We start from the raw sequence: 26,743 nt of genomic DNA, 5'->3' as shown, positions 1-26,743 counted from the left end.
ATAAACTTTAGTAAAGTGGCTGGACTCAAGAAAGTTATACAAAATCAATAATTAGTTTTAGTGTAATGGCCAATTTGGACAAAACAATCAGGGCATCCCATTCACAACTATAACAAAAAATCATAACATTAGGCATTAAGAAATGAAAAGGAATATAAAAAAGCTATAACATTTTACTGATGTATATTAAAAGATTCTTGAATGGATGGAGAGATGTTCTGTACTACAGTATATCATGATAATTAATATTATGGGCTTGGAAGTAGATTAGTTCAGCCTTGGATTCTGGCTGTTCTATTTGCTGCTTAAAGTCCCCTAGACCTATATTCACTACTTATAAATTGGGGATAACAATGCTACTTCCAGGGTTCTTGCGAGTATAATAAGCTACACAATTTAATAAAGCTTTTGGGATGGTCTACTGAAAATGATAAGGATTCAAATATGTCAGAATGACATGTTAATTTCCTCACCAATGATAGATTTAACAGAATTCTAATCAGCTGGAAAAATAATTTTTTGGGGGGGCTTGACAAAAGTTTTAAATTTAATCTGGAGGAAAATATCCAGGGAAGAATTGGCAAGACATTTTTTTTATAGGCAAAGGTCTTTAATAGATCTTTTTCCAGTAAAGATATACAAATGGTCAATAAACACATGAAAAGATGCTCATCATCAGCCAAGAGGGAAATACAAATTAAAACCACAGTGATACACCATGTCACACTCACAAGGGTGACTAGTTTTTAAATGGAAAATAAGTGTTGATGAGGACTTGGAGAAACTGAAACTCTAGTGCATTGTTGGTGTGAACATAAAATGGTACAGCCACTATGAAAAGGAAAATGGTAGTCCTTCAAAAAGTCAAATATACAATTACCATTTGATTGAGCAACCTCACTTCTAAGTATATGCCCAAAAGCTAGCAAAATAGCCCAAAGCATCTATTAATAAATTAATCGATTAAGAAAATGTGGTACATACACACAGTGGAATATTATTTGGCCATAAGAAAAACTGAAGTTATAAGACATGCTGCAACATGGAAGAACTTTGAAAACATTGTATACGGTGAAATAAGACATGTAAGGACAAAATCGTATAATCACTTATAAGAGATGACTAGAAATAGCAAATTAGAGGTTACCAGGGGAAGGGGAGAAGAGGAAGGGGGAGTGTGTGTTTGTAAAATTTAAAAAAAGTTACTGCCTGACATTTTACTCTCCAAGAAAGCTGATAGTTCTGACACAACCATGGGACTGGGCGAGTCTGAATTCCATAAGACAGTCCACAAAGCTGGGAACTCAGATGAAGGTATCTGATTAATTCCCCCAAAAGAAGCTGTCCAGCTGAGCAGAGATGAAAATTCTTCCTCCTGACTGCTGAAATCATATTTCTCTTTCTAAGGCCTTCAGCTAGATTAGATGAGACTTCTCTCATTGTTGAAGGCAAGCTCCTCAGTTGATTGCAGACTTAGTCACAGATGCTATCAACTTACTGATGATTAAATCCATGAAATACTCTCACAGTAACAACCAGACTAGTGCTTTTCTTTTTTTTGCACGGGCAGGCACTGGGAATCGAACCTGGGTCTCCGGCATGAGACTAGTGCTCTCTTGACCAAATAGCCAAGTTGACGCATGAATTTCACTATCATAGTTGGGTTTTCTTTTCTTTTTTTAAAACATAAACTATAAAACTAAATTGCAAATCACAGGGAAACCGAGTATTTGCACCTGTTATATCTACAGAAGCCGAAAACAATAAAGAATGAAGGCATACAGCAAGGCACTAATGTATCTCCATTTGAGAACTGACTTAATACTGGGATTCTCCAACAGGACACAGGGACAAGGCGGTCCATGATTCTCCCGAGCTTCCCTTTGTACAGTGGCTGAGTAGAACACAGTGTTTTCAAAGGAAATGAGAACAGAGTACTCCAGGACATAAGTCAGAAATTTTGGTTAAATCATTCTCTCACACAGGTACACAAACATATTCAGATACCCCTAGAAAATAACCTACATGCCTGTGGTAACTGCTAGAAATTTTGCATAGCATTAGTATGGAACAGTATCTTTGACTTTTCACGTAATTTTATGGTGTCAGGATACGGTTAATTCCTTGGTGTTCAAGGCCTACTCCTGAGGATGCTGTTAAAATAAAAACAAAAATAACCCCCTAAAGAGACGAAATATTTTATCTGGGCAAAAGGATAATTTAACTCATGAAACTCAAAAACACAGGCAAACAAGAATAATGATGACAATAAAAAATAATTTCCTTGAATATATTTTTCTACACAAAACATTATCATTTTCCCAATACTCCCAAAGATCTCCAACAAATAATTTTATGACGAAAAGGACTAGATCAGAACCATAAGTAAAAATTGGCCCCCAACAGCAGAGAACATAAGCCACAGCACTCTCACAGGAACACTGGTAGAGCCATACAAGAATGTCAGAACACCTAAAGCTTGACCTGCAGTTTTGCCTTTTGTGAATGTGAATGGGTGGAGTTTCCACGTTGCTTTACAGAACTGTTCTGTCTGGTAAGGGTCAGGCAATGAGTGAAGCCAAAGGGTACAAAAGCAAGAAGTAGTTTCCCACAATGCCTTTGTCCTCTGACCAATGCACTAGGTTTGAATTGTTGACGTCTGCCTTCAGGCTGGAGTTCTTCAGCAGGGTGTCTTTTCGCTCATGCAGCTATCACGCAGGGCAGAGCTCAGGAGGTCTCTAGCAATAGCAATGCTTTGCTAAGGGATCCCTGTAGGTATTCTCATGTTGCACGCTCTGGGACAAGGTCCTGCATCTAGCCAAATACAATTCAAAGTGATGTTCCACTGCCATGAAGAAGTTCTGGAATGCCACAGCTGCCCAGTTGAGGAAGTGCTCCAGGAGAAGCTGGTTGCTGGGCTGTAGGCAGCAGGAGACACAGGACTCTTAAGGCGCAGCAGCAGCCATTAGACAGGTAGTCATCACAGCAGCCTGGCTTTGCGCTAGGCACATTGACATGGCAGCAGCCATTCACCGGCAAATCCTTTCATAAATGTATCCTAGTTCATCCGTATTGAGGTGCTTCCCTGGAATGGAATTACGCGCGGATTGCCTGGTGAACGCTGTTGCCGGTTAAACTGTACTGTCCAGAGAATGGGCTGATCGTGGTCTTGACTCTGTCAGATACTCCGATCTCTCACTCCCCTCTCCTCCTGCTTGAAGGTGCTGGTGATGACGTAGACAAGCGAGAGGCCGAAGAGCAGGGCGAACAGTTACCTCTTCCGCAGGGGCCGACGCCACACCATGGCCGCCAAGTTCACCATCCCGGCGCGGAGGGAGCCAGGCAACCCCGGGGTCCGGGCGGCATGGCCCCAACGTTCCTCACCGCCCCAACCTGCCCCAAACGGCAAGACATTTTTGAAGAAAAAAAAATAAAAATAAGTGTGACAAAATCCTGAAGGGAAATTTCTAAAAATATGTGATAGAATTTGTGGAGGAAATTTAAAAATGGAATGGAAACAGACATGTATATGTAAGAATTTAATATATCATGAAAGGAGGCCCTTTTATGGGGAGGGCAAGGATATGCCCTTAAAAGGACATTGGCACTTTTGGTGGAACTAAAAAGAAAGCTCAGTTCGATCTGAAGTTTACACAGATTAGCAAAATAAAACCAAATAGTTGGAAGATTAAAAATGGTACCTTTTTCCCACACAGCAGTGGTTCTCCCAGGCTAAACAAGAGGGGTTTCTTCCTTGAAGAGCTCCCCACAGAGCTTTGTTTTGATGATACAGTCCATTTCCCTACCCAGAATGCTTCCTTTCACTCGCATTGTGGTTTTCTTTTCCTATCTTGGGGGTAACATTTTTAACCTTTGCTCCTTTAATTCTTAAAGTGGCTAAAGGTTGGAAACAATCCTGAGGGTAGTAGCATCTGACACTTTCACTTCACCCATAAAATAACTAAAGAAATATTGCACTAAAAGTATAAATATAATGACTAGAAAAAATGGGACCTGGTCCCACTGTACTTGGAAATGGTCAAAATAAACCTGGTAATATGTGAAATCCTGGGTAGTTTTTATTAGGAGGAAACTTGAAAATTTGGAATATCAATAGAAGAGATGATGATGGTGAAGTGTCTAGAGAGTATATCACACAGTGCATAAATAAAGGAACTAGAGAGGTATACCCTAGAAAATAAAAAGCTTGAGTTACATAATTTTGAGGTAGTAATATTATTGAATTGTGTTTTAGTTTCCTAGTACCATGAAATGGTTTGGCTTAAGCAGTGGGGATTTATTTGCTTATGGGTAGAGTCTGAGAAAATGTCCAAATCAAGTCATCATTAAGGGAATGCTTTCTTCCCAAATACTGGCTGCCAAGGATCCTTGACTTCTCTGCCATGGGTCAAGGCACATGGGGGCATCTGCTGGTCTTTCCCTTCCTTTCTGGGTTTCTTTTTTTGTTTCTTGCTTCCATAGTTTTTTTTTTTTTCCCTCTCTCTCTGTACTCATCTCAACTATAAAGGACTCTAGTCATAGGATGAAGACTCATCCTGAATGAGATGAATCACACCTTAGCTGAAGTAGCCTCATCAAAAGGGTCTACTTACAATAGGTTCACACCCACAAGAATGGATTAGATTTAGGAACATGTCTTTCTAGGGTACATACAGCTTCAGACTACCACACCTGACTCTCTGGACCTCAAAAAGACAAGGTCTTTCTATATATAAAATACATTCATTCCATCACAATATCCCTAAGGCCTTAAGTCATTACAGCAACAATGCTTAATACAAAGTCTCATCAAAATTGGCTATTAAGGTGGTGTGATGGTGGCTCAGTTGCAGGATTCTCATGTGCCATGCTGAAGACCTGGATTCAATTTCCAGGGCCTACCCATGCAAAAAAAAAAAAAAAAAAAAAGTTGGTTGTATAATCAGAGACTTCCATGTTCCCACACGTAAGGCCTTTGATACACTGATAGTTTGAAGCAGCTATAGAAGATGGCCCAAATTCCTTTAAGATTAAGGGAGCTATATATCTCTCAGGGGGAAATTGAGGTAGGTTTAGAATTAGGTTGGTGGCTGGATGAACAATGGACAAATTCTCAAAAGTGGTCAGGCTGCAAACAGAAAGATATCACTGAGAAGAACAGCCACAAACAGCACATGGGAGAAAACTGACCCCACCTGAATGAATCAGCTATGGTCAAGCATCCACAAAGGAGGGAAAAGAGGAAGGTAGTGAAATAGTTAAAAAAAGACTTAAAAAAAAATCTGTAAAAGCAGATTGCCACACTGTGTTAGTTTACTAATGCTGCCAGAATGTGATATACCAGAAATGGTTTGGCTTTTATAAAAAGGATTTATTAAGTTACAAGCTTATTGTAAGGCCATAAAAATGTCCAAACTAAGGCGTCCAGGGAAAGATACCTTAACTCTGAATAAAAGGCTGATGGTGTTCAGCATTTCTGTGTCACATGCTGAAGTTTTTCCAAAGTGGTTCCTTCTTAAAAGACTCCAGTAAGCAGATTAAGACCCACCTCGAATGGGCAGAGACCCATCTCCAAGGAAACCACCTAACCTAAAGATCCCACCCTAAATAATAGGTCTGCTCTCACAAGACTGAATTAGGAAAAGAACATGGCTTTCTAGGGTACATAACAGTTTCTACACAGCACACTCACAGTGCTGGGGCCTATCACCTCTCACCTCTTTTCCTTGCAAATGTGCCTATATGTCCTCTCACATGCATTCTTAATAAACTTTCTATCTGCTTACTCTATAAAAAATTGGTTAGAGGTGTGATCTGTCCTGGGGTACAATTTTCTTCTATCTTTGGACCTGTGAAGCCTAGAGAACAAGTTATCTGCTTAAAAATGCTTGTTGTAGGATAAGCATTCTTATTTCCATAGGTAAAAATGAGTACGAAAATTAGTACGAAGTTCCCAAATAATTCTGAAACCCTCCTGGGCATCCACTATTAGATTTCAAGGTCTGAGAGTCATCTATAGAATGATGTTTTGTCCTCCAGCCTTAATGGAGTGGCAACCTGACCCCTTCAAAGTGCTTGTGCAGTGGCCATGCTCTCCCTGAATACTGGGGTGAAGGTTCTACTCCCATTGAACGTCACAATGGGTGAGCATGCTTTCTTGGTTTGAGAAGATATCTTTGGTCCAGATCTCAGCTTCCATTGTCCTGCCCTCAAAATGATTTTTCCTTCAATCTGTACCTTTTTTGTCCCTTTGAGTCCAGGCTGTCAGTGATTCTGTTCATACAGAGTTCATGAATAACTTGTTGGATTTGAATGTAATACTCAGGGATCCAATCCACCAGTCAGTAGGACTTTACACAGATCCTTCCTGGATATCTGGATCTCCATTTCTCACTTGCACTGAAATGGCTGACTGGATCCATCGTCAGGTAAATGCTCACATGGAACACTATTCCATGGGGACATGCTTTCCTAAATGCAGAATTCTCTAAACCATCAATTCCTAATTTCTTTGTGCCCAGGAATTCAGTTCTCAGATTATCCTTTCTTCTTGCATTTTATTATATGTCGCAAGGGGAAACCAAGCTTCACTTTCTGTACTTAGCTTGGAAATTTACTCAGCTAAAAATCTAAGCTCATTGCTTTCAAATTCTGACTTCTATCAGACATCAGGACTCAATTTCACCTAAGTTCTCTATTACTTTAAAATAAAGATCACCTTTCTTCCAGTTTCCAATAACACATTCATCATTTTCTTCTAAGCTCTTGTCAGAAATAGCTTTAGCTTCCATATATCTTTGAACTGTCTCTTCAAGGTAATTTAGGCCTTTTCTTTCAAGCATTTCTCAATTCTTCCTGCCTCAGTCCATTACCCAATTTCAAATCTGATTCCATATTTTTTGGTATTTGCAATAGCAGCACCCCACTCTCCTTGTACCAAATCTGTTTTAGTTTCCTAGCCTGCTTAAAGCCATATCCTAAATGGTTTGGCTTTAGAAGTGGGAATTTATTTGCTTTCTGAAAAAATGTCCAAACCAAGGCAATGCTTTCTGCTCAGAGACTGGCTGATGGTGATCCTTGGCTCCTCTGTTACATGGCAAGGCACATGGCAGTGTCTGTTGGTTTTTCTTTTTCCTTCAGGTTTCATTGTTTTCAGTTTTTTGCTTCTATGGTGTTCTCACTCTCTCTCTCCCTCTTTCTCTCATGTACACACACACACACACACTTCATTATGTTTATAAAGCACTTTTGTAAGAGGAATAAGACCTATTTTGACATTGTGATTGAGGTAGGTCACACCTTAACTGAAGTAGCCATATCAAAAGATCTTATTTACAATGTGTCCACATTCCTAAAGATGAATTAGATTTAAGAACTTGTCACCCTGGGGCACATAAGGTTCAAGCCTCCACAAGTGGTATATTGAAACTAACACTAGACTTCAGTTGGAGTGAGCTGGGTTTTAGCAGTGACTTTGTCACTATATAGAACTGTGGTCCTGTAGAAAACATTTAATCTTTCAGGGCCTCTGCATTCTTTGTAATTTGAGTGTACTTGATTTGAGAGTATTGAAACTGGCATAATTTTCTAGGCTATTATGACAAATACTACATATCACTTTTGCTTAAACAATAGAAATATAGTGGCTCCACGTTCTGAAGCTAGGGGAAGTCCAAAATTGAGTGTCAACAAATGATGCTCTCTCCCCAAATCTGTAGCATTCTGGTGCTGGTTTGCCTGTTATCCTTGGAGTTCCTTGGCTTATATCTCCGTCTCATGGCCTGTGGGTGCCTCTCTTCTGAGTTCTGTCGACTTTTTGCTTCTCCCTGTGGCCTTTCTGACTTAGGCTTCTGGTTTCTTTTTCTTTATAAGGCCGCCAGCAATCTGGATTAAGACTCAACCTCACACGGTTGGACCACAGCTTAATTTTAAAAAACATCTTCAAGACATCCTATTTATAATGAGTCCACACACAGGATGCATATTAAGATTAAGAGCCTATCTAAAAGGGGCCCATAATTCAATCTACCACAATCCAGAGCTCTGTGTTTTTACAGTACTGTGATTTAAATATCTTTTTGTGATGCCAAAATATGCCTATGATTTTTCCAAACCATCTTTTAGAAGTAAAGTTCTCTTTTCTTTGAAACAATATTTTACTGGGAATCCCAACATATAAAAAGATAAAAAAACAGATTCTCTGGTTGAAGCAAAGAAAAATACTAAAGACTTACCCAGAAGACCTCCACTGCATGCTCCATTGGTCCACTACTCCATTCTGAATAGTAATGAAGATGCTTTTACAGATCTTCTCTGTGGGAACTGTTTTGGTTTCTTGGCTGCTAAAACAAATACCATGCAATGCGTTGGATTAATAAGAGGAATGAAATGGCTCATAGGCTAGAAGGCTTGCTTCCTCCCAAGATCTGAATCTTCCGGCTAGCAGGCAATCTTTGTGATTCCTTGGCTTTTTTGTCACCTGGCAAGGCACACGGTGATGTCTTTTCCGGTTTTGTTCACTTTCCACTTCTGACAGTTCCCTATGGCTTCTTTTTCTGTTCAATTTCCTTTGCTTATAAGGGCTATAATGAATTAAGGCATACCCTAATTCAGTTTGGGCACATCCTATCTAATAACATCTTCAAAGTTCTATTTACAAATGGGTTCATGTCCACAAGAACCAGGGGTTGAGATCTGAACATACCCTTTGTGGAGGATATGATTCGATCCCTAACAAAGACACAGTCTGAAACCACAGAAAAATTGATTAAAAATGAACATCAACTTTATGGGATGAATTGTATGAAACCGGCATTTCTGCGGTTCAACAAATGCTTGAATGTCAGCAGTTTCCTATGGCCCATTCTAATGCACAGGCTGAGTGTGGTTAGAGCCTCCCCTGTGCTGTCCTTCCTGTCAATCCTTTAAATGAATTTAGGACTTGAGACCCATATGGCTTTTTGTTGTGGAAAAGCTTTATCACAAATGCCCTCATCAAAATGCCTTCCTCTCACTTCAGGTGGGAAAAATTTACCTTCCTATCCTAGTGGGAAAAATGTATATTTACAGTTGTAAGTCTGCTCAGATGTTTGTAATTATAATCATTTTCTTTAATTGGTTTGTAATACATTAACAGTGAGAGATTTTCATAATTTTTCAAAACATTTTCAAATATTTTAAACCTTTAAGGAATGTTACCTGATTTTCTGAATCCAGAACCAGATCTTAATAATATTCCCTGCTAATAAAACTGTCTGTATATATGCATTTTTCTTTGCAGATAATTTAATCAATGTCATAGTCCTTTTGTAATTAAGAAATATCTGGCCGTCTTTCTACCTCTCAGTCAGTCGGGGACAGAGATGCTTCCCTATGATCCATTGCAGTGACTGCCCAAGGAGAACCTCAAGGTCAGTTTAAACTTGTATTGGTTAGTGATGGTGGTACTGGAAAAACTACATTCGTGAAACATCATTTGACAGGTGAATTTGAGAAGTATGCAACCACCTTGGACATTGAGGTCCATCCCCTTGTGTTCCATACCAACAATGGAGTTATTAAATCTAATATATGGGGTATGGCTGGTAGGAGAAATTTGGTGGCCTGAGAGACGGCTATTATATCCAAGCCCAGTGTGCCACTATGTTTAATGTATCATCAAGAGTTACTTACAAGAATGTGCTGGTTGGCATAGAGATCTGGCAGGAGTGTGTGAAAACATCTCCGTTGTGTTCAGTGGTAACAAAGTAGATATTAAGGGCAGGAAAGTTAAGGCAAAATCCATTGTCTTCCACTAAAAGTAGAATCTTCAGTACTATGACATTTCTGCCCAAAGAAACTACAACTCTGAATATGCTTCCTTTCTTTGACTTGCTAGAAAACTGATTTGAGGCCCTTACTTGGAGTTTGTTGCCATGCCTGCGCTTGCACCACCGGAGGTTGTCATGGACCCAGCTTTGGCAGCACAGATTAAACATGACCAAGAGGTTGCCTAGGCAACTGCTCTGTCAGATGAGGATGACAACCTGTGAGAAAATGAAGCTGGAGCCCAGTGTTAGAAGTCCAGTTTTAGAGGCAACTGTCCTGTGATGTCAGTGGTGTAGTGTGTTTGCCATTTTATTATATAGCTAAACAGAACATGTGCTTAATCTCTGGGATACTGAGGGAGATGAATGGGCTTCCAAGTGAATGTGGCAGTTAAATAAATGCCTTCATTTTTTGGACCTGCATATTTAGCCATTTGGGACACAATTGCTTCCTTTTTGAATTTCAAATGTAAGATTGCTACAGTCACATCACAATAAAAAAAAAAAGAAATATCCAAACAGTTTTCAAGATACAGATATTTGTACCAATGATTGGCTTCTTTTAAATCGGTTTTAAATGGATTAGGACAGATAAACCAAGCTCCACAGGGTGAAAGAGTATTTTATTTCATGAAGAGTCTATAGGTCAGAACAGTTAACGTTGTTGATGTGACTTCAAACCAGCCTTTTGAAGAAGAGAAAAATGTTGACAAAAGTTAAAATATGCTTAGATGAAAATGTACTTCAAATAGAATCTTAATTACTGAAGTAACTGTACTGGAAAAGACAACGCTAGCTGAAACAGTAGTTAATTTTTCAGGGAGTGCCACAGAATAAATTTACATCCACAAGTTAGGCTGGAAAAATAATAGCACCAAATATATGAAACCCTTTTAGTTTTAACATATTGCTTTCTGAGCCTTTAGAGAGATGAGCAGGAAGGTGACTTTTATACTGATGCACTGGAGGATTTAATTCATTAGCAATTCAAGAAGGAATAATAAATACTTCAAATAAGCTGTGCTTTTCATATCTGCTCACTAATGAAAATTTAATTAACTATAGAACCAATTATAAGATTTTGTATAAAATATCAGAAGATAAATTTTTTAATGGAAATTAAAGTGCTAGAGCAATTTTTCTCTTAGTTTTCTTTAGAAAGGCTTTATTTTCTTTGTTTCTTTTCTCTCTTTTTCTTCATTTTTTCCATCACTGAAATGTGGAGGATACATAGAGATTCAGATTTTTTGTTTTTGCATGCTATATGGTGGGGGTCACATTTCATTCTTTTTCCAAGTGACTATCCATTATTGCAGCATCAGTTGTTGATTTTTTTGGGGGGTGGTGGTGGTGGAGTGCACAGGCTGGAAAATGAACCCAGGTCTACTACAAGGCAGGTGAAAATTCTACCACTGAACTACCCTTGCAACCCCTTTGTTTAGAGATTCAGATTTTAAAAGCCAGCCCCCTTTCGTTTTTTTGTTCATATGTTTGTATATCCATAGAAAATGATTTTGAAAATATAAAATTATGTGTTGACCTATTTTAGATAAATTGTAAGCCAAAGAGAGGTTCCCTTCTATTTTGTAGGGCCTAAATAATTTAATGAGCCTCTTTTATATGGCAGGCAGTGATACACTCAAAGTCCAAGAAGCAGGTTTTATCAGTCTAAAGAGTTTTTCAACAAAGTATATTTTATTTTCTTGTCAAAAATATAAAAAAAAATTGATGAAATTTCTTGTACTGTGTGTTTTTTTAAAGCTCTACAATAATAAAAATTACTTTTTGTATTTCAAATGAATGAACCATTAAGATGGACCTGATGCTCTGCCCCAGCAGCTGTCTCCAGTCCCATCCCATCCCCATCTTCTACCTTTTTTTAAGACAAGCTCTGTGGAACATATTTGTCTCTGCTTACCTGGGGACAAAGTGACCATCTTCTCTATATTACAGCTGAGATGATTGGAGGGTAATGACTCCCAACTACAAGTTTTCCTTTTTTGTTTATGACATGAAGATTGGACTCCCTTTTGTTAATAGCAATCTTATAAAGAAGCAAGTGTGCAAAATCTTTTGTGACATTGTGTGTGACATGAAACCTGCCAGCAAGAGTGTGCTTTCGTTCACTTCCTTAGTATTCTAGCTTGCTAACTGCCGGAATGTGATATAACAGAAATGGATGGCTTTTTAAAAGGAGAACTTAATAAGTTGCTAGTTTACAGTTCTAAGGCTGAGAAAATGTCCCAATTAAAATAAGTCTATAGAAACGTCCAATATAAGGCATCCAGGGAAAGCTACCTGTGTTCAAGAAGGCTGATGACATTCAGCATTTCTGTTTCAGCTGGAAGGGCACATGGCAACCATGGTAGCATCTGCTAGCTTTCTCTCCAGGCCTCTTGCTTCATGAAGCTCTGTGGGAGGCATTTTCCTTCTTCATCTCCAAAAGTCATTGACTAGTGGATTTTGTGCTTTGTGATTCTGTGGTATTCTGAAGCTTCCCCCCCCCCCCCCCCCCCAGTATTTCTTCTCTTATAGGATTCCAGTAAACTAATCAAGACCCATATAGAATGGGGGGAGATAAGTCTTCATCTAATCAAGTTTAAAACCCACGACTGATTGAGTCACATCTGGATGGAGATAACTCAATCAAGTTTCCAACCTATGGTGTTGAATAAGTATTAGAAGAAACCGTTGCTCCTACAAGATTGATTAGGATGAAAACATGGCTCTTCTAGGGCCATGTTTTCAAACTGGCACACTTTAGTATTCATTTTCTACTTAGAGTTAACTTGCACAAGCTTTACGGTGGCAGTCTTCAAACTGGGCTGTGAGTAATTCCACGACTTTGCAAAGAAAGTCAAGAAGATTCTTTTTTAGACCCTCAATCCTTCTCTCTGTTTTTTTTCTAACATGGATCTGTTGGAGACTCTCCTGCCCATTCAAGCAGATTCCTCTGGCCACCTTCTTTGTCATAATAGCTTTTCTACACACCACTAATGCAAACCTCACCTCACTATGGTCTACTTCTTCAGAGTTTAAAAGAGTTCTAGGGTGCTAAACAAAAGGAAGTCTGAGTGTTGGTTAAGTGTTGTCATGTTCTGAATTCTGATATTTGTAGAGTACAGTAATGAGAGTGAGTTTGCCTCTTCCATTGCCTTGTATGTTTAGAAGAATGCATGCCTGAGGAAGAGTGCCTTAAGAACAATTCACATATTTAAAAGTAAGCACTTCTTTTTTAGCTATCTCTAATAGTCATCCTCAAGCTGTGTCATTGACTTGTAGAAAACACCTCTGAAGAGCCAAAGGAGCAAAAAATTAGATGGCCAGTTCTTTAATATGTAAATGCAAAGTATTCTGAGACTGTCACATTTTTTAAGGTACTGGTTGAAAACTGTAAATGAACATTTTTGTGATTTAGGTAGGAGTACCTTTGCTCAAGTAGTTAAACTTATTTTCCCATATCATTTCATAAATATTTATTCCAATTTCAGTCAGCCTAATCTCTTTTCATCTATAAAATATTTTATATTTTCTACTTCCTTTTAACAAAAAATACAGTTGTATGTTAATTGCTGGAATAAGTAATTTTTAGCAGTAAATATAATTTCTTTTGTAAAATCCACAGAGACATTTTGGTCATGGATTTATTTGTAATATTTTATGCATAATTATTGTTTAATTATACCCAAAAGTTCAACAGTAGAACTTAGTACATGCATTCCATTTACCAAAGGATTACGCTGCCTGATATCATACTGCTTACTTAATAAATAACTCTTAATTTCAGTTTCATATTTTAGTCTTGCAAGTTAAGAAATAAACATGGTGTTTTAAAATTGAGATTTTTTGTAAATAAGACCTTATTTTATTTTCATGAGATGAATATGAATGGATTCATGACACTTGAATGCAAGAAAAGTAGAATGTCCAATTTCAATCACATAGTTGGGATTTGGGATTATTCTCCCTCTTATAATTTATGAGCGACCCTTAACAGAGTTCCTGATGATCCCTGGCATGTGGCAGGAATGATAATGCAAATTATGGAACCACTCCTCCTCACTCCCATTTTTAGGAAACCTGACTTTGTTTAACTTCAGTTATCTCTACCTCCAAAACAAAGCCCGCCGCCTTCTGTCACTCTAGTGCAAGCCAACTTAATTTATTTCTCCTTTGGACCTGAATCAGAAAAAAAAACAAACATTAATTTAATTCTAGGACAAGGGATCCCAGAACTCAAAAAAGATATTACTTTTTCATTTGTTTTATTGATTGGATCTATAGAAGCATAAAGCAAAGATATTAATTTCTCAATAACTCACTCTGCTAAAATTTTTATCTTCAAATGGTAGGACATCTAAGATAATATCTACTATTTCATCGTTAAATAGCAATGACAATCGCTACTTTTTTTTAAGGACACTAGTTAGTTGACATATGATCAGTCCTCTGTTACCTTAGCACTGCACCAAGATGTTGATCTTCTGGGGAGCAGAGATCGTAATTCACATTGCCTTTCCATATCCACAGTTCCTGGTAGAGAGGTGTTTTCAGAACAATGACTTGTAGAAAAAATGAAAAGTAAATTCTTTGTTATAAACCCAATGCTAAAAAACAGTACCTGATTGATATAGTTTATGCTTTGCTCCATAAATGGTAGATGAACTCAGCTTGATTCAAATCTTCCTACTTATGTAGACCTTTGAAAAGAGTTTACTGTTGGCATCATTTAAGGTACCACTCTGTCTGTGCAGGCTGCGTTATGTACCTCCCCGAGCACATGTTCTTGGTCTTAGTCTGTGTTCTTGTAGGTATGAGTCCATTGTAAATGGGACCTCTTGAAGATGTTTTAGCTAGAGTCTGCCCCAACTCTATGAGGGTGGGCTTTGATCTGATTACTGGGGTCCTCTGTAGACAGACAAAATTCAAACATAGAGAGAGAAAGCTACAAGAAAGAGCTGGAAGTGGAAGTCTCTGGAACCTGAGAGAGAAAGGAGAGGACATCATCCTGCAATGAGAAGCCAAGGATATGACTGACCCTGGGAGGATGCAAGCCTTCTAACCTCTGAAATTGTAAACTAATAAATTCCCAGTGATAAGCCAATCCAATGTTTGACACTTGTCATAGAAGCTAGGAAGCTAAGGGCCCATGGTCACTTTCTAGTTTGAAAGCTGCCTGAATGTGACATATCAGAATGGAATAGCTTTTATAAAGAGGAATTTATTAGGTTACAAGTTTATAGTTCTAAAGCCATGAAAATATCCCAATTAAAGCAAGTCCAAATTAAACCACCAACAAGAGGTTACCCTCACTCAAGAAAGGCCAATGAAGTTTAGGGTTTCTTTCTCAACTGGAAAGGCACATGGCGAACATGGCAACTTCTGCTAGTTTTCTTTCCAGGCTTCTTGTTTCACGAAGCTCCCCTTGGGAGCATATTCCTTCCTCATCTCCAAATGTCTCTGGCTGCAAGGACTTTTGAGGTTCTTGTATCTCTGAAGCTTTCTCCAAAATGTTTCCTTTTTTAAAGGATTTCTGTAAACTAACCAAGACCCACTTGGAATGAATGGAGTTACATCTCCCTCTAATTAAAGGTTAATACCCACAATTAGCTATGTCGCATCTCCATGGAGATAATTTAAATCAAGTTTCCTGCCTATAGTACTGAATAGGTATTAAAAGAAATGGGTGCCTCCACAAGATGAATCAGGATTAAAACATGGCTTTTTTAGGGTATAAATCCTTTAAAACCAGTATAGTCACTTTCCCAGGAGGTGGGAACATAATAATAAGCTAATAAGGTGGAAACATATAAAATGAGGGAAACAATTTCATGTGGTGGATAGTGTTCTAGTTTGCAAGCTGCCAGAATGTGCTATACTTGAAAAAGAACAGCTTTTAGAAAGAGGAATTTAATAAGTTGCAAGTTTACAGTTCTAAGGCTGTGAAAATGTTCATATTAAGACAAGGACATGAAAATGTCCAAACTAAGGTCCCAATGAGAGGTTACCTTCACTCAAGAAAGGCCAAAGAAGTTCAGGGTTTCTCTCAGCTGGAAGCACACATGGCTAAGTCTTCTGGCTTTCTTTCTCTGCTCTTTGTTTCATGAAGCTTCCCCTGTGGTGTTTTCCTACTTCATCTCCAAAGGTCTCTGGCTGTATGAGCTCTAAAGCTTTTTCCAAAATGATTCCCTCTTGAACGGCTCCAGTAAGCAACCCCACCTTGAATGGGTGGAGACATCTCCATGGAAGCCATGTAATCAAAGTTACCACCCCAAATTGGGTGGGTCACATCTTCATGGAAACATCTAAAAAGCTCCCAACTAGCAATATTGGATGAGAATTAAGGAACTCGGCTTTTATGGTGTACACAACAAATTAAAACGGGCATAAATAGCTTACTTAGATTTCTTACTATAAATTTAGATAGGAGGTGATGGTGGTGGAAGAGTTGGGAGGAAATCTCTGGCATTACACTGACTCTATAAAAAATTTTATCATATTATCCAATTTAAACACCTTTTGGTTTTGATACAAAAGAAATGGATTTTACTTACATGCCTAAAATTTTATTCTGTATATTTTGAGTTTGGCTATAGTGATTCCCATGATATTTTCTATTGCTGCATATTAACTATAGCAATATGCTATATTCCACAGTTTTACATATCTTGGGATAGATATCTAGTGTAAAGTTTGTGCTGTCTGTTCTTTGTGCCAGAAACTCCAGGGCATCCTGAAAATACCTGTAATTGTGTGTCAAGGGCACCAAAGTGTCGTCAATACCTATTCAAAAAGTGTCAACTCATTTTCTGTTATGCTATCACTTACAGATAAATTCATTCTAACATAGAACTCTGTTTAAAGATAAGTGGATTCTTAGCTTTGAAGCTTTTTGCTTTTTCTGTCGTATGCATTGAACTTTAATAAATAGAAATTTAAAAATGAAGTTTTCAAAAGAAATTTTTAAAAGTTCAGAAACTTCTTTCTGCTATTTTTGTTCACTGCCTGGAAACAAGTTGAGGCAATGACATAGAACTGAACAAGTTGAGGGTTAGAATGAGGGGAAACTGGAGAAGCAAGTAATTTATGTTCTCCTACATGAAGGAATTTTATATAAAGAAAAGTTTTGCAATTCTGTGTGAGTCAAGGGTAAAGCTGTGTGTACTATATGTTTATGGTCAGGCTTTCAAAATCTGCTGATCTGGTAACAAATGCATTAACGTCACTGTTTACCAATGATAACTCTATCCCCCTTACAAGTCCTCTGGCCTCTTTTGATCTCTCCTAGTCTATAAATTCATACCAGTGGCAGCCTCTGAAGCCAAATTCACCTTTTCCAATCATTCCCTAAGCAAAAACAAAGATAGACTTTTCTCTGGCAATTCCAACTTGTGCTTATCTCAAGGAATTCAACCTCAATCTTTATTAGGATTTTTGTCTTCTGGTTGAGTGGCATTTCGCACCTTTGTTCAGAGCACACTCTTACCTCTCAGTCTCTGTCTCACTGCTGCTAACCATTAACAGTTGAATGATCTGGAGATGAAGTGTGTTGCATTTTGCTTGGGATGTGAGGAGAGGTGAGGGAAATTGTGGGGAAATATTTTAATTCGTCTTTAGGTGCTTAAGTTCATGCTACTTCTAATGAAGTAAAACAATTATTTTCCCTTAGTGTCCTCTTTTTGTATTGTAGTCTTCTATCTCTAGTTTGTTTCCTTGCCTGTCTTATTATAGTTATTTATTCCCTTCCATATCTATTTTGTTTTATTCCCCCCTTTTTTTCTCCCCTCCTGAACTGGCCATGATGGTAATAGATTTAATGTGTATCTTTAAAAAAAATTGTGAGTCATGAAAAATATGCATTGTTATTTGTGAGTGTCAATTTTTAATTTCTGCATTTGTTACTGGGATGTTAAAGTATATATTATTTTACTTTTACCCAGTAGTGTGTTTTTAAGACCTATGCATATTGCTCTGTGGACACTTACCCCATCACTTCCAGCTGCCCATGGTACTCCTCGGTGTGTGTCTATCAATTTTACCTTTTCACTCACTGGTGGTGGACTTCTACATTGCTATACACTTTTTCCCACCACAAACAAAACTGTAGTGAACATCTTTGTACCTATTTTTTTCAGACAAATGTGAGAATTTTGGAAGAAAATACACCCAGGAGTAGAATTGCTATGTTAAGGAGTATGCTTATGTTTAATTTCAGTAAATAGTGCCACTTTGCTCTTTGGAAGAGCAAATTTGTCTGTCTTCTCCCCAGCAATGTATGAGAGTTCCCGCACACACACACTCACACACACACATACACAATCATGCATACACATCCTTGATACAATTTACCTAAATTAGCTTTTAATTTTTGCCTTTTTTCTGTAGGTATAACATCAAACTCATGAATGTTTTAATCTGCATTTCTTTTTCTAGACGGCGTATGGGTTTCCTGCTATATAAATTTCCTTTTTATATACTTTGCCCAATTTTTACTAGGATTTCTGTCTTTTGGTTGATTCGAATTGTTAATTTTATCAAACTGTGTATTAGCAGAAGAAAGAAAGATAAGATTTATTTCTCTTCCTTAGTTTCCCACTCATGATCCTTATAACTTTACCATTCATCAACCACATGAAAACAACCTTTAAGACTGTTAAAAATTCTAAAGGCATTAGAGCAAACTTGAGTTATTAAGAAATTAAAATTATTTATTTTTGTGTGTGTGTGTGACCATCCACTTGTAGGCAACATGGCGATATGAATGGAGCTATTTAGAAGATTAAGAAGATTAAGGGGAAATAAAATTGGCATATAATCCCACCTCTCTCATAACGGCCCCACTATAATGGAAATGTGAGTGCCTCTCTTACTAAGCATCCTCCTGAAAATTAGATAGGTTGTGCTTGTGCCTAACCTTTCTCTCTATTCTTTCTAGGATCTACCCTGTAGACAAAGGAACAATTAAGAAAATAGAGCACAATGTGAAAATAACACTGAATCAATTAATTAAAATTGTGTGAACGTGGAAAAATCATTCAAATTCTCAGAGTCTCAGTCCAGTTTTCCAAAGAATAAATGAAGGGATTAAGCTGTATGATGGTTACAGTCTCTTAGTCAAAAACAAATGCAAAATGTGTGACAGAAGCAAACGAAAAAACTCCATGAAACTCTTCAAACTATTTCTAAATCTAAAAGTAGATTATCAGCAGAAGCCCTGCACGTGAATTTTTCAAGGTAAGGTTGGAAAAAGTCATAAGGAAGTATTCAAAGGAAGGGAAAATTCTTTGTAGAAATTAGAAAAATAATGGCTAATGAATATATTTTAGCATGGTCCATATATAACTTTTACCTGGAAACCTAGAAATTACATTATATTATGTTACATATACTCTGTAATGAACTTTTGAGCACATATATTGTTTTATAAATTCTTCAGAATTATTAAGCTCATTATGTATGACCAGAAATGCTTAACTCCTTGAAGACATTTTTAAACCTCTAACATAAAGTGGTAACAACTCTTCCATCTATATTAGACTTTCCCAAAATGTATTCTGTAGCATGTTAATAAATTTTACTTGAAAGAGGATACAATGGCTAAACATATTCAACAAATTCCCTACCACTAACCAGGCATTGTTTAGGGTCCAAAGATATTCTGGTATGCAAGATAAGTGAGGAAACCTTCTAGAGTTTGTATTCCCTACTGGAAATTTTTAAAAGTTCAAATTGTGATGAGTGTTTTGAAAGAAAAAGTAAATGATATAGTGAGGAGTAACTGGGTGTTATGGATTGAATGATGTTCCCCCTAAATATGTTGAAATCTTACTGTCCAGTACCTTGAACAGGACTTTATTTGGAAATAGGGTCATTTTGTAGAAATAAGGCAAGTGAAAATAAGGCCATACTGGAGTACAGGGGGCTTTTAATTCAGTATGTCTGGTATCTGTAAAGGGGAGGAAATTTGGACACAGACCAGGAGACAGACAGAGGGGAAAATGCCATGAGACCTCAGAGATAGACAGATGGGAGAATACCCTCAATTGCAAGAAGCCAAGAGAAGGGCAGGGAACAGATTCTTCCCTACAGACTTTGAAGGAGGCATGATCCCACCAATACCTTGACTTGAGACTTTTGGCTTCCAGAACCATGAGACAACAACTTTTGGTTATTTTAAGCCTGCCAGTTTGTGGTATGTCATTATGGCAGGCATAGGAAGCTACAACAACTGGGGAAAATTTTCTTTTGAGAGTGATTTCAGAAAGATGACATTCTAGCCGAGACATGAAAGACAAGGAGAAACCAATGATGGGAAGGCTAGTGGGCAAAATAGAGGTCATCAAGGAGGAGAGTGGTGATTGATAAGATTGAAGAGTGAGGTCATAGGGCCTTATAGGCCGTGATATGAAGATTGGCTTTCAGAGGTAGGAAGACCATCAGAATGCTTTATGAATGAGCAGGGGATTTATTGAAATTTTTAAAAGTTCATTCTAGGTGCTCTGTAGAAATAATTGTAAGACAAATAGTGGAAGCAGAGAGACTAATTAGGAGGACATTGCAGTATTTCAATAAAAAATGACGGTACGATGGACTAGAGTGATAGCAGGAGTGATGGAGGGAAGTAGAAGGATATACTTTTGGAGATCGAACTCATGGGACTTGCTTATTGGTTAGATATGGCTGGTGAGGGGGAAATGGGGCAATCAAGATGTTTCCTAGATAAAACTCTAAGAACTTTTTAATGCCGGAATTTCTCAGAGCCTTTGATATGCTAATGTGAATTGAGACTGTTTAAAAGGGGATATACAGCATTTGTAAAATTTATTTGTGCCTGGAACTCCACTTTTATTATTTTTTTAATCATAAACATTCTTTGTGCTCTGCAATTTTAGATTGCACACAAAACTCTTCATGCTTTGATAATTAGAATATTTTGTGAGAATGGTATCTATTTAAATGAAACAGCATGTCTTAGTTTCCTGGATGCTAAAATGAATACCATACAATGAATTGGCTTATACAATGGGAATTTATTGATTCACGTTGTTGAGGCTAGAAGTCCAAAATTGAGGTGCCAATGAGCAAGGAAGCACTTTCTCCCTGGAGACTGTGGCATTCTGGGGCTGACTGCTGGCAATCTTTGAGACTCCTTGAATTTTCTTTCACCTGGTGACATCCTCTGCTTCCTCTTCAAGGTTCCATTGACTTCCAACCTCTTGCTTCTCCTGTGGCTTCAGTTTCCATGTCCAATTCCCTTTACTTATAAGGACTTCAGCCATATTGGATTAACATACACCCTCATTCAGCTTCACACCTTAACTACCAACATCTTCAAAGATCCTATTTAAAAATGGGGTCATACCCACAGGACCAGGGCTGGGGACCTGAACCTACCTTTTCTGAGGGGCATGATTCAATCCTCAATATAGCAATAGAATTTATTTCTTTCCTTTATTTTATTCATCTATTTAACCATTGATCTTCATATTCAACAAATATGTACTAAATGCTCATTATGTTCTAGCTCTGCAATAAGATCAGCAAGGTAAATAAGCTATGACCTTTTCCCCTCAAGGCAGCTGTATTATCATGGTAAAAATAAATGTATAAAGAAACTACTTTTTGAAAACTAGCTGAGATGAATTTGTAGACAGAAGGACAAAAGGGAGACAGAGTCATTAATAGGTCGGAGGGAGAGAGAGAGAAATTTTCAGCGATATATAGAGGCTCTTGGGACTGCAATCCCTTTGGAAGGAGAAGGCTGAGACATATATGTGGAAGGATTGGTGTGGACAGGCCAGATTGTTCTACAAGGTCCTGAGGGCTTTGACATGAGGACATTATGGGTGGAACAAATGAAATATGATCATGGTTGTTGGCAAGTGGGTTAGAAGTACATTCTTGATTGGCTAAGTCAGTTAATGCATGTTAATTCACATTTTCCATAGTCAGATTTCCTGTGAATAGATGTGAGCTGGGAGTCACTGGTAATTCTAACCAAATGTACCAAGTGGTACAATATAGCTTTAAAGAATAGACAGCAGTCACTGGCAGATTTTCTTCTCTTATTTCCTGAAGTCTTATGGTTAGAGATTATAGCACACCATAATGATTTCGTGAAATTCTGAAGAGAACAGTTTGAGCATGATCACCAGTGCTAGACATGGCTAATTTCATTCCAAAGAGATACCACAGACCCTTCTTGAATTTAAGGCATTAGTTTCACTATATTAATAGCTTAGAAAAAGATCCCTCATTCTCCTTTAGTGTGTGTGTGTGTGTGTGTGTGTGTGTGTGTGTGTGTGTGTGTGTGTGTGAATTCATAAGAATTTGGGCTGTTGGATAGAAGACTGCTTTTCCTAGAATGAGTTATGTAAAGAAGTACTGAAGTGAATGTGGGAAATGCTCATTACTAAACAATGGAATATAGTTCAGTTGTCCTTGTTAAAAATATATATTAATAGAATTTCCCCCTTTCTTGAAAAATTAGTCCATCTTGTGATTCTTCACCATCACTGTGCTTGCAGTCAGCCTCCTGGGTTGTCCAGTTGAGTGATTTGCACAGGTTTGATAAAAGAGCATTGTTACATAACAATAAATTAACTCAGGCTTTCTTGTACTACAATTGCCTCTGGATGGAGGGTTGCATTTACACAGTATTAGTGGTCACAGATCACATTCCTAGGGAGTGAAAAATAAATCTGTCCAATTAGCAAAGCCTATTCACACCATAAATTCTTCTTTATTTGTACGTTTTAAGCATGAACATAGTGTTTGCAAAGCAAGGACATTTTATACATTCTAAAATAAGAATAAAAAGTCACTAAGGAAATAAGAATAGTACGATAAGCATCATATTTATCTGACACAGTAATTTGGGAAAGCTGTTGCCTTTTTAATCTAGGAGAGATTGCCCTTTTCAGGGAGTTAAAATGGACTAAAATATACAGGAAAGTTAACCAAAATCCTTCTAAGAGCATCTTTTATGTAGTGTACAAATATATTTATTTGAATTAATGACATTTTTAAATGAACCAAAGAATGAAATATATTTGGTGAATCTCAGATGATCATCTTACTAAAATAAAAGCCCTGAAAGATCAGAAATCACAGTCGGATTAAAAAAAATGTGTATCTGTATCTTCTACCTGCCCCTTCATATCCAATTTCCAGCCTTCATCACCTTTCTGTTGCACTCGAGTGGCAGCATGGTGAGTGCGGACTATATGATGGGATCCCTTGCCCTCTAGTTTCTGATTGGGTTAGCCAGTCAAGAGTTCTGACAGAAGAATGGAGGAGGGGGAGCCTTTATGCCCTTGGCTCTTTCCCTGAAAGATCTCCTCAGGCAGGCAGTGTCTCTCCATTGAAAGTCACAGCCCTCCTTAAGGTGGCCCTTTATAGTGATTCCTCTTTCCAGGTTCTGGTGACATTCTCTCTCTGGTCCTAGACCCTAAAGATGTGAACTACTCTCGTGTTACTTCACTGTCTCTTGTTTCCACAATTTTGTAGATAATCTGTTAATGATGCCTTTTTTAAGTTAACCAATTTTCATTTGTCATCTGTTTCCTGTTGGGACCCTGACTGATTAAATTTGGAAGACAAATATTGTCCCTGGAGCTTCCTTAAGGAATCTATGTCCAGTTGGCATATAATAAGACATCAAGAATAAATTGTCAAGGAAATGTAGAGTGTGGGAATTATATTCTTATGTGTCAGGCACTATGAAAGATCTTTAAAATGCAAAGCTGTTCTTCCAACTTAAAAGAATTTCTATATTAGAATTCCTGGAAAGTGAGGAGTTGGTTAGATTAAAGAATGGTGCTCTTAGAAATCTTCCCTTATTTTTGGGAAATACTGCAGGTGCAGCTCTGGCCAACCAGTGAGCTTGGAGGGAAATGTCTCCTTTCTTGGACATTTATTCATTTACTGTGCTAGGTGCTGCAGATTTACAGTTGTGCTTTCACAACTTATTGTTTCATTTTAGTTTTGCAACAATCCTTCCCATTTGCAGATAGAACAATTGTGCATCAGAGAAATCATACATCATAACCTTGCCTAAAATCACAATGCTAGTAATTGGTAGTCTTGAACTTAAGACCTGAGCTTACGTATTTTGATGCAAAGTTCCATTCATTTGAAATACATTGCATTTGAATGAAAGAAATCTTTCCTTTACTCTAATAAGAGAAATGAATATTTAAAATAGAATGGACCTGTAGAAAGAGAGAATTAGAGAGAAAATGTGTTAACCTTTAGGAAATGTAGAGAGACTTCTGGTGAAGGGATTAGAATAGACTTCATGGAAAAGGTAGTAGAAGTACAATTTAGTCCATGTAGATACATGGTAAAGATAGGGGCAATCAGATCATGGAAGACCTTGGAATGCTAAGCTAGGGAATTTGAAATTTATCCCCTAGACGATAGGTGTCTTTTGAAAGTGTTGGATCAAGATTATGAATAATCAACAGTGAGTACTTGGCTGATATTTATGAGAATCTGACTTCATTTCATAAAATAGGCTGGAGGTTTTAAAGAAATTAAAAAAAAAGATGGCAGGGAGACAAGTTAAGACATGTAATAAGTGAGAATAAAGATTAGAAATAAGGTACTGGCAAAGCGAATGAATAAGGAAAATACTTGGGGAGAAATAAAAGGAGAACAGATTTTTGGAAATGGGAAAAATAGCTAATGATTCCTAAAAGTGTCACTTTGAGTAAATGGCAGGATTGTATTCCCAGCAGCATAAAAGAAAGTATCAGAATAATTTGCTTTGGGCTATGGGGGTGAGCTGGGGTCGGGGGAGCAGGGTAGAAAAAAATTAGCTTAGTTCCAGAAATATTGATTTGATGATGTATATGTTGGATAGTAGGTAGGTGACAATGTGCAAGTGAAGTTTAGAAGTCAAGTTGGATTGGAGTCATTGATATGGTTGTTGAGTAGATGTCTTGTTTCCACTTATAGAGTCTGGGTGAGTTGGATGGGGTGGGAGGGAGTGTGTTCCTAGGGAGAGCAGTGCCATACAGGGCATTCTCCAAGGTCAAGTAAAACTGAAAGTTATGTTTATGCAAAGCTATACTAGCAGAGGATAGCTAAGGTTGTATCTTAGGATAGGCAGAATAGCAAAAGTGAAGAGTCAAGAATAGAGAAAAGTAACTGGAATGAAGAATCCAGAGGACAAAAGAATTTAAGAGGAGAAAGAAATAACTTAGAAAGGAACAAACACTTCTTTGGAGACTATTTGGAAGATGAAAAAAATAGATACATTTTTAGATGCAGAGGAAGGAAGCTGAAAGAACTCTTTTTTTTTAAAACGTGTCTTCTTAATGAAGAGGCAATCATTTATAAAGTGAAAGAATGAGATAAAAGCAGAGCTTAAATAGAATGGAATGGAAAAATTTGGAAGAACATCACGAAGAAGGCAATGGGAGTCAATGGAGAAGAATAAATGAATTGCTCACCACAAGTGAGGGACCAGTGACTAAAGTAGAGATGAGATAGATTTCACTGGAATTTAGAGGAGGACCATGGATAGACATTCTTTAAAAAAAATCTTAAGAGGCTCTTTGAATTCTATAAGTAAAAGGGTCAGAATCTAAGAGATGTGTCAGGGATGAAAAGATTGATGAGAGGGTGGTATAAATCGATAATGGGTTAAAAATTGACAATGACAGTGACCTGAAATACTTTTCATATTGATTCACTAATATTCCATTAACTGTGGGGAGGGATATTCATAAATTTGGAACTCTAACGAGGCCTACAGGAGTTCTATTTGTCTGATTATTTCCAACTCAGGTGATATATAGAAGGGGATAATGAAGTCTTGTACACTGATGAAGGTTCAGAAAAAGATGGAAAATGAAAACTGTTTTAACCTCAAGGCAAGCGTGGAGTTAGGGCATGCCAGAACAGCAGGAGCTCACTCTGATATAGAGGAGAGTTGAAGGATATGTAGCCCCTGATGGACCTCTGGTTGATTAGAATTGTCATTCAAATAGCTCCTCTGGACTGGCCCTTGAAGGAAATGCTAGAAAATCTTTGGAAGAGAGTCATGTAAAATTGAAAGAAATATATAACTCTTGAAGAAGTTGATTTTCTTAGACTTGGAGAAATCAATATTTGGCAGAAGAAAAAAGCAAAGGTTTTCATCAGAGCGAGAGACTGTCAATGGCTGCTTCAAAGTGCAATCAACCATCCTGAAAAGAGGGGTCACCACATGGCACAGTGAATCCGCATTGACCACATAATTCCTAAGGGGCAGCAGGTAAGATGTTTTACAAAAACTTAATTAAATCGACGGTGCCTTATATCTTTATTATCCTTGATCATTCTTTCCTTCTTTTGTTTATTAAGTAACTACCACATGACAGGGACTGTACAAGGTCCTGGGAATAGACAAGTCCCCATTCTGATGGAGCATACTTTCCAGTTTAGAGTGGGTGTAGGGGGACCACACAAGACTAGTCAAAAAGTTTGTCTTTCTGATATGCTACACTGACTTCTCAGGATCTGAAGCATTTTAAGTGAATGTATGTGTATGTCTAAGACATGTCTATGTGAGTGTATGTATATGTAGCCATAGTGTGGGTCTAAGTATAGGCATGTGTGTATGTATATATATGTATGATGATAAGGGTACAGGAAGGGGATAATAACTGGATTTTCAGGCTATGCCAGTCTCCATGTAAAGAAAATAACTACCAAATAGTATTGTAGTAAGGGTAGTTTTGCTCTAGTATGGCATAAATATAATAAAATACTTTTTCTGATATTGTTTTGAGGATTTCATTTGTTTGTTGCCTATCAAAGAAAACATTTTGTATTTGATATTGCCAGGATTCCTGTGGTGAGACAGACACTCTCTTATGCTACTGATGGAAGTATAAATTGTTAAAATCTTTTTGGAAAGCAATTTGGCAATATATATTATAAGCATT

At 37.6% G+C, this 26,743-nt stretch overlaps 1 long non-coding RNA gene and 2 pseudogenes across 2 annotated transcripts; 2 read left to right on the top strand and 1 right to left on the bottom strand.

The window, feature by feature from the left end:
• Positions 1-1,156: 1,156 nt before the first annotated feature.
• Positions 1,157-3,791, bottom strand: LOC143689822 (SREBP regulating gene protein pseudogene; annotated as a pseudogene). Its single transcript, XR_013178927.1, has 2 exons — positions 3,702-3,791; positions 1,157-3,393 (listed from the first exon to the last, which is right to left on the bottom strand). The product of XR_013178927.1 is annotated as an SREBP regulating gene protein pseudogene (transcript).
• Positions 3,792-6,139: 2,348 nt separating this feature from the next.
• Positions 6,140-10,031, top strand: LOC143690512 (GTP-binding nuclear protein Ran-like; annotated as a pseudogene).
• An 8,530-nt stretch (positions 10,032-18,561) lies between these two features.
• On the top strand, positions 18,562-26,172 carry LOC143689821 (uncharacterized). Its single transcript, XR_013178926.1, has 3 exons — positions 18,562-18,659; positions 18,742-19,040; positions 25,602-26,172. It is a non-coding gene; the product is annotated as an uncharacterized LOC143689821 (long non-coding RNA).
• The last annotated feature ends 571 nt before the right edge of the window (positions 26,173-26,743 follow it).

The sequence above is a fragment of the Tamandua tetradactyla genome, chromosome 7 (assembly GCF_023851605.1).
Source record: "Tamandua tetradactyla isolate mTamTet1 chromosome 7, mTamTet1.pri, whole genome shotgun sequence".
In the NCBI taxonomy this organism is placed as follows: Eukaryota; Metazoa; Chordata; class Mammalia; order Pilosa; family Myrmecophagidae; genus Tamandua; species Tamandua tetradactyla.
Note: the sequence above shows the minus strand (reverse complement) of the source record. Positions and strands in the feature narration are given on the sequence as shown.